Below are 8846 nucleotides of genomic sequence, written 5' to 3'. Positions count from 1 at the left end.
TGCTGAGTGTCTGCTGGATGGGCACCAAGGGACCCAGGACGATTCCAGGGTGCCTGGACCCCAACATCTATATCCTGGAGAGGTTCTAGCCTCCGCCCTCCCCCGGACTTTTTCAGACATACTCAAAGGGATTTGGAAAGCTTATGAAATGGAGAAAGAGTGGGGGAGGGGGCCCTGGTCCAGTTCATACCTGGCATCTGGGGTTGAGGTGACTCCAAGACATGGTACTACTCCCCCGTTGCTCTCCACCCGGCACCCCGCTCCCCTCCCCCCCAGCTCTGCTGGGGATCTGGGTTAAACCAGATAAACCAAGGCACATTTCTTGTCGCTAACCAAGATGTTCCAAAAATTCAAAAACTCAAGCGGTTGTTCAAAGTTGGAGGGCATTAATATAGTAAAAATCTATCTCAGCCACAGCCCTGTTGTATTTTCAACATGCAACACTATTCAGCAAATAGAATATTTGTATACTGATTGCCTAAAAGCAGCCCTTTTTAGCAATGTGAAGTTCCCTAAGTGTCCCTGTCCGGAATGTTGTGGTCCCCATTGAAGAGCCCCCCAGTCCCACCCCCCGCCCCCAAGAGGCTTCCCTGCATTTAAATTCATGGTTTTTAGATCTCCAGCCAGGAGGGAAAGGAGCTGGTGTCTGCAGGCTCCCCTCTGTGCTCAGGGTTAGCAGATGGGGCCGTTTCCTTTCTGTCCCTTTTTCCGGAATGACCTGGTGGTTGAGGCTGAGCCGGTCTCACAGGCACAAAGCCTTTGATCTTCCTGAGAAGGAGGAGGGAAAGTGGCCCGGGGCTGAACCGAGGACTTTAAAACAGGCTGGTGGCCTCCTGGCCTCTCCCATTCATGCCTCCATCTCATTCCCACCCTCTCTCCTTTCATGAATTGCTTCCCTGCCCCACCCTCACCCCCCTCCACTGCCAACCCTACAGGGCAGCTCCCCACCCTCAGACCTTCTCTGGTTCCACATGGAGGAGCCGAAGCAGCATGGAAAACAGAAAATCTGAATTTCAGTCCCCACCTGGCCTGACAAAATCCTTTGTCCTCACAACACCCGAGTGTCCCCACCCATAAAATGAGCGCCTGAGTCAGGGCTGGCCTGAGATTCCTGGTTTGGCTGTCTGGGGCACTGTGTGGTCTCTGAGCTTCTGATCTCTGAGCTTCTCTTGACGTCTGAGCTTCTTGGGAGAGTGGACGCCCTCTGGAGGCTTGCCTCCAGCCCTCTGGGGACCACGGAATACACGGCAGCTTCTGAATCCCTACCAGGCCTTGAAGCCAAGCCTTCTAGTTGACAGGCGTAGCCCTGACTCTTCTTCCAGGGGATGTCATGCATCTCATTGCGCTTCAAATACCAGAAGACTGGGACCAACGTCTGGTGTATCTGTTGCACCTGTTGCACCAAGCGCTCCACAGCCTGTCCTCCTGCTGCCGCCCAGGAGGCCCCTAATGTTCTCAGTCTTTCTCAAACAGTTCCCTCGGCTTCCCAGACTTCACGGACATTTGGCTTCTCCACAGTTTCCTGCCACCTCTCAGCGGGTGCCCTTCCTTCTCTCACCCCTACTAATGACAGAGCCAGGGCGGGGTGGGCATCCGCCTCGTTCCCAGTCACAAGGTGCAGACCACCCACCCTATAGTCACATGTGGGGTTTTTTTCCCCCCTGCAGTAAAATACACATCGCATAAAACTGGCCATCCTTAACTGTTTTCAAGCATACCGTTCTGGGGCATTAAGGACATGCATACCATTGGCGACCATCCCCACATCCATCTCCAGAGCTTCTTCCCCCCCCCCCACTAACACTGTCACCATTCAAGCCTAACTCCCCATCCCTGCGCCCTGTGCCCCCAGTGGCTGGCAGGCACCCCTCTACTTTCCAACCCGATGAATCTAACGATTCCAGGTCCCGCATCTAAGTGGAATCAATATGGTATCCGTCCTTCTGTGTCTGGCTGTGTCCCTCCGCCTAAGGTCCCCACGGTTCATCCAGGTTGTCACCGGTGTGAGAATTCCCTTCCTTCTTCACACCTGGATTTTGTATTTGCCCGAAAGCTCTATCTCCAAAATCACGAACTGGTAATTTTACTGACTGTAGCTGCAGCTCCCTTGCTATAATGCCAGAAGGGGAAGAAAGTGCCACACGTCTAGCATGTCAACAACATAGTTCCTTGTTGTCGTCTTTCCCTTCCTGTCTTCCTGCTCTTCTGAGCTGCTTTTACACTCCAGGGCCCAGCATAAGCATGTCCCCTTTCCGCCCTCCATCTCACCTTGCCGGGAGCCCCAAAATGCTCCCACCTTCCCGGAGCCTGCACCTAAAGGCAAGGAACACTGGAGCAAGGTTCCCAGTCACACAGAGAGGCGCCACCATGAATTCAAGACGGCTACCCTCCCGAGGCCCCAGCACTGCCCAGCCCTGGTGCTGTGTTTTTCTAGGTAAACCCTCTCTTCCCTCCCCAGAAACCAGGCTCCTCCCTTCTCAACCCTCTTCCTTCTTCCTACTTCCCCTTTGTGCAGAGGATCTAGCCTCCTTGTGGAGGCGGAGGAAAATTAAGGCCATCCCACCTCGAGTTTTAGGGTTGACATAAGCACAGCCATCTTAGCTTTGGCAGCCATCTTAGGCCCCTGTGACCAAGGGCTGAACTTACTTTAGTTCCAGGGACCCCCACCCTGCTTTAGTAACAGGAATACCTAACCCTGTAAACACTTCCAGGGAAAACTGATATACCTAACCCTGTAAACACTTTCAAGAAAGTACCTAACCCTGTAAACAGCCCGGCAACAGCTAATCAGCTTACTGCAGAAAAGTCTGAAACTTCTCCTCCTCCCCCACCAAGCCTCTTGTAATGACCCATTAAAACCCCTGCCTTAACTAGCTTCGGGGTCCAAGTCCCTACTCCGCTGTGTCAGGTATACTTGGGCCCAAGCTTAAGCTTGTTGAATAAACCCTCGTGTGATTGCATCGGTGTTGGCTCCTTGGTGGTCTCTCAGATGTGAAAAGTTGGCCATTACACTCCTGCCTTCCCGTGAAAAAGGAGCCACTACTCAGGAACTCGCTGATGTCCCCACGACCAGCCCTACAGAGGTGCTAGCATCTCTCGCCTCTCTTCTTCCTCCTCCCCATGCCGTGGAAGCAGGGTCCCTAGATCTATTAAAGTCTAGTCCTTCCCTGAGAGTGTTGGACCCCCACCCCCACCCCAGTGCCGTCTTCTACTTCCCTGAACAAGGACTCTGCTCCTTCAGTTATGCTCCATCTTACACCCTTATTCTGTCCCTCTCCGCTAGCTCGCTCCCAGCAATTTGCAAACATACTCTAGTATCTTCCATTAAAAAAAAATTAGGGGCGCCTGGGTGGCTCAGTTGGTTAAGCGACTGCCTTGGGCTCAGGTCATGATCTGGTGATTAAGAAAAACTGTACTCTAGGGGCACCTGGGTGGCTCAGAGGGTTAAAGCCTCTGCCTCAGCTCAGGTCATGATCCCAGGGGTCTGGGATCTCAGGTCATGATCCCAGGGGTCTGGGATCGAGCTCCACATCGGGCTCTCTCCTTGGTGGGGAGCCTGCTTCCTCCTCTCTCTCTCCGCCTGCCTCTCTGCCTACTTGTGATCTCTCTCTGTTGAATAAATAAATAAATAAATAAATAAATCTAAAAAGAAAAAAAAAAGAAAAACTGTACTCTAAGACGGCTGACCCAACCAGCAAGGGAATTCCAGTCCCTGTCTCAAAGGCCTTCCAGGTTCTTCTTTCCTATTGCATTTCCCGCACGCACCAGAAGTACCAAGTATGCGGAAGTAGAAGGGTATAAATCGCCCTCCCTGCTTGTGCTCGCAGCTCAGACCTTTGGAGAATAACCCCGTCTGAGCCCACCATGTTAAATAAACCTCCCGTCCTCCAAAGACTCCGAGTGCCGCTTGGTTCTTCCGCCAGAATCCAGTCCAGGTTCTGCAACACCGGGGTCCTGGGATCGAATCCTGCATCGGGTTCCCTGCTCAGTGGAGAGTCTGCTTCTCCCTCTGACTCTCTCCCCTCTCATGCTCTCTCTCACTCTCTCTCAAATAAATTCAGTCTTAAAAACAAAAGAAAAAAAAAATTAGGGCAGATCTTGCTTAACCCCTCCAGTAGCAAAAAGTGACACCAAAGTTCGTGCTACCGTTCTCTCACTCCTGACTCTGGTCAGTTCGGCTCGGACCTCCAAGTGCTCTGGGACATTCTGCATGCTGGCTCATCTCCACAGCAGCAAATTATTATATGCAACTCACTGAGATCAATTCAGGCACAGGGATCGCCGTCCTGAGAAGAGGCTTGGTCCAGGGTTCACTGGACACCACTCACAACCGTCCCAAACTTTCCCTCTTGCATGAAATAAAGTGTCCCTCTCTTCTTCACCAAACTAACATAATTTCCGGAGTATCCTTTCCTGAGTCAGACCTGCCTCCAGGAATGTGATGGCCTTTCCAGAATTAAGGGAGATTTCCCTCCCCAGAATCTGGAGGACTGGAATTCAACCAAGCCAAGTGGTAGGAGATCCATAGGTACGCCAGTAACTACTTAGTTGACTTTTTGACAAATAATCCCACAAACTCCCTAAAAGGTACACAAACATTAAATGCCAGTGGATTCACTCTGATGTGGGGAACGAAGGTAGAAGGAAATGTGGGTAAAATTACTTGTCTGCAAGCCCTTGACAAGTACTTAAGGCAGGCGGAGAATAACATCCCTCCAGGAAACTTCCAACGTCTTCATGTTAATAATTTGCTAGAGGGGAAAACACCATTAGCTTTGACAATAGCCAGGCCTCCAGGAACCCGAGAGTCTTCTTTAGCATATGAAAGTCCTTTTGGAAACCTCCCTTTGTCCTTACTCTGCCCACAGGGTCCTGTCCCTGTGCTTTAATAAACCACCTTTTTGCACCAAAGACCACACTCCTTGAAAAGCCCCTGAAATGAGACTAAAGGAAGAGGACAGAAAGTACTCACCGATTTTGCAATGAAGCGCAGAGTCCAAATGTAAAGACTCAAAGCCCCACGTTTGGGCTCCATATGATGAAGTTTTAGAATATAAGTGAGGTTCGGTGGGGTGAGGTCCAGAGCCGACGACCAAGAAAGAATTCTTGAGTTGTCTTTGGTGCAAAATGGTGGTTTATTAAAGCACGGGGACCTGACCCATGGGCAGAAAGAGCTGCTGCGCCAGGGCTGTGAGGGGCAGCAGGTTATATACCAATGGGGTGGGGGAAGGAAAAGTGAGGTTTCAATAGAATTTTCATATGCTAAGGAGGACCTACAAGATCAGGAGGCCTTGAGGACTTGACATTGTCAAGGTCATTTTTCCCTCTAGCAGGGTATTAACATTAAGATAGTGGGAGAGGGGCGCCTGGGTGGCTCAGTGGGTTAAGCCTCTGCCTGCGGCTCAGGTCACGATCCCAGGGTCCTGGGATCAAGCCCCGCATCGGGCTCTCTGCTCAGCGGGGAACCTGCTTCCTCCTCTTTCTCTGACTGCTTCTCTGCCTACTTGTGATCTCTGTCAAATAAATAAATAAAATATTTTAAAAAAAAAGATAGGTGGGAGATTCCTAAAGAATGTCACAATATGTCCCACGCAGGAGTGGGGGTGGGGGAAGGTCGCAAGTGTCAGCTTTTGCTTTGTCCTCAGCCAGCCTTCCGTTCCCTCATCATGATGAAGCTCAAAGGCATATACTCTTGATAATAATGAGATCGATATCGGGGCGCCTGGGTGGCTCAGTGGGTTAAGCCTCTGCCTGCGGCTCAGGTCATGATCCCAGGGTACTGGAATCGAAACCAAGTTGGGCTCTCTGCTCAGCAGGGAACCTGCTTCCCCTCTCTCTCACCTTCCTCTCTGCCTACTTGTGATCTCTGACTGTCAAATAAATAAATAAAAATTTAAAAAAAAAATAACGAGATCAATATCACTGCTAACGGGTGGGCTAATCTTCACAACCACCCCAGAGGGAGAGATGCTATTACTATTCCTACTTAGTAGATGAGGAAATAAACTGAAGCTACCTGGGCTTCAATAACTTGCCCAGAGATGCTGGGTTTTGCACCAGCTGGGGTTTGAGCCCAACAGGCTGACTCAGAGCCTGTGATGCTAATTAAAACATCTGCAGTTTATTTGAGAATGTGCATTTTGTTAACTCTCCTCCAGCAATCTTGGAATCAACTGCATTTATTTACATTTTATTTTTATTATTATTATTTTGAGTACGAAGTAAGGACTATGGACCTAAATCCCCGAACAAGGAAGGAAAAAAAAATTTCTTTCTAGGGCCAAAATCTTCCCCTCCCTCCAGGGATCTCCATGGCCAGGGTCAGAGGGAAATGGTTTTGGTTTCTCTTTTGTTTTGTTTTTTTGTTGTTGTTTAAGATTTTTTAATTTATCGGGGTGCCTGGGTGGCTCAGTGGGTTAAAGCCTCTGCTTTCAGCTCGGGTCATGATCCCAGGGTCCTGGGGGCTCTCTGCTCAGCGGGGAGCCTGCTTCCTCCTCTCTCTCTGCCTGCTTCTCTGCCTACTTGTGATCTCTGTCTGCCAAATAAATAAATAAAATCTTTGAGAAAAAAAAAAGATTTTTTTATTTATCTATTTGACAGAGAGATCACAAGCAGGCAGAGAGAGGAAGGGAAGCAGGCTCCCTGCCAAGCACAGAGCCCGATGTGGGGCTCAATCCCAGGACCCTGAGATCATGACCTGAGCCAAAGGCAGAGGCTTTAACCCGCTGAGCCACCCAGGCGCCCCTTGGTTTCTCTTTTAAACAATGTCCTCACTGCCTCAGGGAAGTCCTCTCCCTGGGGGAAGATGCTTTTGTCTCAAGACCCCCTGACGATCCATTCTTAGTTCCATTCCGCTGGGGACACCCATTTGATCCAAAGTTTTCAATTTCAAAAAAAAAAAAAAAAAAGAGGCAGGCGCGCCTGGGTGGTCCCGTAGGTTAAAGCCTCTGCCTTCAGTTCAGGTCGTGATCTCAGGGTCCTGGAATCGAGCCCTGCATCAGGTTCTCTGCTTAGTGGGGAGCCTGCTGTCCCCTCCATCTCTGCCTGCCTCTCTGCCTGCTTGTGACCTCTGTCTGTCAAATAAATAAATAAAATCTTTTTTTTTTTTAAAGTTTGCAATTTCCTCCTCATTGTTGCAAACCAGATGGTTGAAGAATGATCCCTATTTTTGCCCCCTTATTGGGTGAACGAAGCATAACATCTGTGTGAATGGATTTCCTGGAAGGAGGGGGCAGCCTTCCTCCGAAGCCTGTTGCAGATTCAGGAACCAAATAAACAGCAGGAAGGCTCAGAGGAAGACATCCCAGCAATTGCCTCCATGAGAGTAAAACAATCACCGTCTTGCCAAGAATTTTAGTAGGAAGGAAAAGAGCTTATTAAACAGGAGACTTGAGTGTTTTTCGTTACGGGGGGAATCCAGATAGAATCAGAGAGCGAAAGTGGAGTTAGAAGTGCCAGGTGGTGAGTCTGTGTCATTCTAGCCTAGCACCTACCAGCTAGCTGTGTGACCCTGGTAAGTGTCTTAACCTCTCTGAGCCTATTCCCTCGTGCAGCAAATGGGGATGCAGTATCTCCTACCGAATGACATTGTGTGAAGAAACTGGGAGAGAAGACATCCTATAAATGCAAGTGGACTTGTAAACTAATGATATATGGTCACTAGTATACACCAGGTATTTGATGAGCTGAAGTCTTCTTTAAAGGCGTTTTCTTAAGCTGTGAGAAAGGAAACAGGCCACGATGACCCTCTGTAGGCCAAGAGGGTTAAGGGTCCCTGGAAAAAGGAAGACAAGACATAGCTTTCTTCACATTTGAGGCCCCAGCCATTTTGTGATCTATGCCTGACTTGCACTATTTGCTCCAATACATTTCCTGTGGAACTTCCTGGAAAATGCTAAAAGGGGGCAGGGCGAAATAGACCTCAGAAGTTAATGAGTTTAAGGGAACAGAAAAATGTGAAAACCAACAGCCACTCCTGGGCCAGGAGATAGCCTAACCACATCAGACATAATAAATTGGTGTAAGAACCCCCCAGTGCTATTTCAAAAGCAAAGATTGACCTGAAGCACATTCTTCAGTCATTTTTGCAGGATTTAAAACCCCCTGAGCATCCAAACACCAGAATGACTCAAACCAGAGAATTGATGGTGTCTGCCCTTGTTGGTCCCATGACTTCAGTCTCCCAGTTGGTCCCTGGACTTCGTCAACTCAGGATGAATTTGCCGCAATTCTAGATAGAACTCTTCTCTACCAGAAACCCCCCCCCCCCCCCCCCCCGCCGGCCCCATACACACACACTCTGTGAATATCCATGTGCCCTTAGCTTAAAACGCCCCAATTTTGTTGACCCGGGAGATACTGTTTTAGGAAATAGCCCTGGTGTTCTCCTTACTTGTCCCAAGTAAAAACCCTTCCTTTTCGTATTTGGTTGTGTCTTTTGGCTCTACACCCACCAAGAAGTGAACCTAGTTCCAGGTTACAAAATTTGGCAGCCCAGAGGGACCTCCCAGCTAACCCCTTTGAGATCCCCAGCTCCCACCAGTTAATGCCATGGGCAGCAGGAGGTCACTGGGCCAGTGGTCTATGTCGCTGAGGAACCTGGGAAAGGGCATTAAGAGAATTCCTATTGGTACCCGATATGTTGGTTCATACAACTGAATGGGTTCAGCAGCTGTTCAGGACATTGTAATCAGGGAGTCCCTTCAGAGAGATCAGTGGCAGTTACCCCACAAATTAGCTTTCTGGCTCTGTCTCTATTTCAAGGGAGGAGAAAAGGAAGGGCTTGAGATCTGTGCAGCGATCTGGCCAGATTTGGATGGGAAGTGTGGGGGACCATCCCTGTGTTC

This window comes from Enhydra lutris, unplaced genomic scaffold, assembly GCF_002288905.1.
Source record: "Enhydra lutris kenyoni isolate GAN:26980312 unplaced genomic scaffold, ASM228890v2 scaffoldscaffold63, whole genome shotgun sequence".
In the NCBI taxonomy this organism is placed as follows: Eukaryota; Metazoa; Chordata; class Mammalia; order Carnivora; family Mustelidae; genus Enhydra; species Enhydra lutris.
This window is presented reverse-complemented; position numbering follows the sequence as displayed.